The following is a 4,916-nucleotide window of genomic DNA, read 5'->3' on the forward strand; positions in this document are numbered from 1 at the left end:
GCCGCGCTGGGGCCGCCGTGGGGGCGGGGAGGAGCCGCTGGGGGTGGTTGGGGAAGCGGAGGGTCGGGGGGCTGGGGCCGCCGCCGGGGTCCCCCGGGCTCGCCAATGCAGTCACCGGGCTGTTGGGGCTTGGCGTGGGGGCAGGGCGCTGCCTCCCTCCAGGGCCTCAGCCCCACCCGGGGTGCTCTGCCATTCGCCGAGGAGGTACCCCCATCCTGCCCGGGGCCCCGCGGCCTGTGACCTACACGTGGATACGCACCTGGCTCACCTGGAGCCCTAGGTGCTGTCACTGGGCATGTGTGCGTGCCCCAGGGCGCCTTCCACGTGCTGGTGTGGCAGGCCCGCGCCAGGCCTGGGCACAGAGGGTCCCCATGCCTCAGGCTGACCCTGTCGGAACACCACGGGGCGACAGAAACAGGATTGCGTTGACAAGTCAGCGTTCCCTCAACCCCCCCAAAATTGGGCCCTGCCTCTGGCCCACCAGATTCACTGCTATGTGGCCATTTCACGGCTCGATTTGTTTTCTGAGACTATTAATCTTTAATATGAGGAGTCTGCTTATCTTTTCTCCTTAAAACTGTGTGTCCCACCAGATGCTGTGCCGGAGAAGGAGGGCAATTTCCTCCTGTACCAGTCAGATGCAATTTGACGGTTCACACACACACACACACAAAATAAAAAATTAAAACAAACAAACAAAAAAACCCTGTGTGTCATTGAGTCTGAAGTGACTCATAACTGACCCACCCGCGGATTTTCAGAGGCAGTAAATGATACGGGAGGAGATTGCCAAACCTGCCCTCAGCAATTGGTGGACTCAAACCTCATGCCTTTGGGAGTGCAGTGCAGCTTCTTACCACTAGGTCACCAGAGCTCAGTATTTTTCCTCAAGGAGGCTAGTGAATTTGAACATTTTCCATTTCAGGTTACCAGCCATACAAACACTTTACACACTCCACCACCATGGCCCTTCTTGCCTCTTCCAGAGGTCGCAAAGGCAGTGTTATGTATGTCTTTTTTCGAAGATACTCTTAGGGGAGAGGTCTGACTTTGTCCAAAGGGGAACACATTCATACCCTTCACCACCACCTCCACCCTCAGCCCTAAAAAGATTCCTAGTTGGTTATGTGTTGAAAGCTTTAAAATGGTTATCACTTGTGCCATCTTAATTCTCACATTCTTCCTCAAACTGAAATTTTAAAAAAGAAGGGGGGTATGTCTCTGGTGGTACATTCACAGAAGTGGGAAGGGGGGAGGGGAAGTTGTATGTTGGCTGTCCTGGAAACCAACACAAACAACTTTCTCTACCGAAGGCAATCCATTCTAAATTATTCCAGACATCGTTGTATAATGAACATGTAGCAGATCCCTTACTTCCTACTGTTACAGGTGGTTTGGAGTTCCTGGCAATACATATCTTATGTGTTCCTGACTAGCTTAAAGTCTATGTAGGCGTAAGGAAGTGCCCCTAAGGAAAGAGAGAATGGTTGTTTTCTGTTAGTGATGGCATCTATGATGGCCTTCCTCATAAATCATTGAGGTTGAGTAGAATTATTTTCTGGATAGCTGAAGTAGATTTTTAAAAAAACTTTGTCTGAATGTCATAGATTGTCTACGGCATCGAAGTTTCATCATCTATAAAATGGGGATGTTAATCCTACTTCCCAGGTGCTGTAAGGATCAGCTGTGACCATATCTGAAAATGCTGTGAAAAATCATACTGCATTATGCAAATGACAGATGTGGCTTGCTTTTCTTTATTAAACTCAGAGACAGAGACGCTCAGATTCCTAGGGGTTTTATGCCTTGTTATGAGCCTGTGTCAGCACTTCTGACTCAGAAGAAAGCAAAAGTGTTCAGTTATGTATGTTACTTATCTGTTGTTTATCTTATTCTTTTACTGGAAATCCCACCATAAACATATCACATCACTCCATTTCTAAGCTGACACATAAATAGAATGAATAACTTGCCTGAAGTCATATGCACTACTGGGACTCTGTCTCAGCCCTTTTCCTCGAGCTTAGAATTCTCTGAAGCATGGAGTGAAGAGGCTAACTGGTTAACTGTAAACTGTGCAGAGGAATGGATGGTAAGCCCTACTTAGCTATAAGGTGTCTTACCTGTATTTTTTTAATAAATGAGGAATTACACCCCCTTCAAAAATACGTGTTTATTTTTGTTAGTTCCTTGTCTGCTTGTTTCATTTCCTCATAGCTGTTCCAGGTGTTTGCAATAACTGTAGTAACTATAGATAATGTGTGGAAATGTCAAGAAGACTATGCGTCTACTCTCACCTCCTCCCCTTGTTGCTATTAGCTGTGGTCCATTTGCCCAGGACTCCTAGTGACCCTATGCACAATGAAAGTAAAAGCTGTGCAGTCTTATGCCATATGCATGATGGAGTCGGTCTCCTCACCTTAGAAACAGCCTCGCACAGAAGCTTCTCAAAGACCTCCGCACTTAGGAGAAACAGCAGAGTTATGATAATGGAAGGAGCTGGAACCCCTTCCTCTAGATTGCAAGTAGTTAGCCTTTTCCTCTCCTCCTCCCTATAGGTGATCAACCTCAGATTAAATGCAGTGACTATTGGGGCTCAATATTTAACAACCAGGTGCCGAGTTGAATGCAAGGGCTTGTCTGTGGAATATTTAAGTATCCAAACAAAATCTTTATGAGAAAAATTATAGTCAGAGTGCTCTTTAGAAGCCAGAATGGTGAGACTTGGTCTCACATACTCTGAATATGTTATCAGAAAGAACAATTCTTCATTTAACATAGAGAAGGACATCATACTTGAGACCGTGGAGGGTCAGAGTAAAAGAGCAAAACTTGAAATGAGATGGATTGGCACAGTGGCTGCCAACAATGGGTTCAAACACAGTACTGACAGTGGGGATGGTGCAGAGTTGGGAACCCTTTGCTCTCTTAAGAGCAAGCTCTCAAAGCACTCCTTAAGAATAGAAGAATGGTAGGAGGTATCTCACTCCGTGATTTCAAATCCTACTACACTGCCATAGTGGTAAAGACAGCATGGTACTGGTACAATGACAGACACATAGATCAATGGAATCGAATTGAGAATCCAGAGATCAACCCATCTATCTATGGTCAACTGATCTTTAACAAGGAAATGAAATCAGTGAAGTGGGGAAACGACAGCCTTTTTAACAAATGGTGTTGGCAAAATTGGAAAAATATCTGCAAAAGACTCAAGCAAGACCCACACCTCACTCCATACACAAAAACCAACTCAAGGTGGATCATGGACCTAGGACTAAAACCAAGGACTATAAACTTCATTACAGAAAAGCTAGGAACAACACTAGAAGTCCTAATCCACAACATAAACAGTCTTCCCAGTATCCTGGAAAACCTACAACCAGGAGAAGATAACGTAGATGAATGGGATCTTCTAAGACTCAAATCCCTATGCACATCCAAAAACTTCTCCAACAGGTTAAAAAGGGAAGCCACTGACTGGGAAAAAGTATTCAGTAATAACATATCAGATAAGGGACTTATATCCAGAATTTATGAAATACTTGAGCACGACAACAAGATAAAGGTCAAGAATCCAATAGAAAAATGGGCACAGGATATGAACAGGCACTTCACCGAAGACAACATTCAGATGGCTAACAAGCACATGAAGAAATGCTCAAAATCCCTAGCCCTAAGAGAGATGCAAATTAAAACAACTATGAGATATCATCTCACCCCAGTCAAAATAGCAAAATTTAACAGAACAGCAAGCAACAAATGCTGGCGAGGTTGTGGAGAAACTGGAACCCTGATTCACTGTTGGTGGGAGTGTAAAATGGTGCAACCCCTGTGGAAAGCAGTGTGGCGCTTTCTCAAAAAGTTGCAAATAGAGATACCATTTGACCCAGCAATTCCACTACTGGGAATATACCCTGAGGAGACCATAGCTGACATCCAAGCAGATATATGCACACCCATGTTTATTGCAGCTTTGTTCACAATAGCAAGGAGTTGGAAACAGCCTAAGTGCCCATCAACAAACGAATGGCTAGAGAAGCTGTGGTATATTCGCACAATGGAATACTATGCTGCATTGAAAAACAAGGAGCTCATCCAATATTATACAAAATGGGTGACCCTGGAGAACATTATGCTGAGTGAAATATCCCAGTCACAAAAGGACAAATATTGCATGGTGCCACTGTTGTAGAATGGGACTAACCTCGGGGTTGGGGAGAGACTGAGTAAGATGGGTTCAATAATGTATACTGCACTGAAACAGAGGAGGGAGAAAACTGTTTAAAAGAGATATGTGAGTAGGTATTTCTGTTATGACAGAAGTCTAGAGTGATGGCTACATGGTGGAGGGGACCTGGGGGAGGGTTTGTAAAACAATGAAAGAATCTTTTCTTTTACTTTTCCATAATTTTTGACTCATGTACATATAACTTGTTAGTTAAATTTGTATCTTCTAGGCTGCAACACCCACATGATACATCTTCAAGGATATGAACATGTACGGCTAAGCACAATTAATAACAGTGCATCTAAATTCCAAAATCAATCTCCATAATAGTCTATGTGTTTCCTACTGCCAAAGGGGCCCTTTAGAGTAGTGAGAGAAGATCTTCACCCTGAAACCCACACTGTCCCTTTTCAGCAGGAAGTAGCTAAGAGAATGCGCCATCCCCTTTTTCTTATGAATCAGATGAAGTCTCTCTCAGGGAGGAGTGATAGGGAATGGCAAAGGACACACTGACAAAGGAGATTAATCAGAACTGGCTTTGACAAGCACTGTGGCAATTGGACAATTAAAACAGACATTCGGAGGGCGAGGGAAGAAGACCAAACTGGGGAGGAGGGTAGAGAGAATGGTTCAGCAATGAATGAATGAAAACCCAAAATCCCTGTAAATGTTCATTAAAACTAAT

The sequence above is a fragment of the Elephantulus edwardii genome, unplaced genomic scaffold (genome assembly GCF_000299155.1).
Source record: "Elephantulus edwardii isolate Elephantulus edwardi_28Jun2011 unplaced genomic scaffold, EleEdw1.0 scaffold00019, whole genome shotgun sequence".
Lineage (NCBI taxonomy): Eukaryota > Metazoa > Chordata > Mammalia > Macroscelidea > Macroscelididae > Elephantulus > Elephantulus edwardii.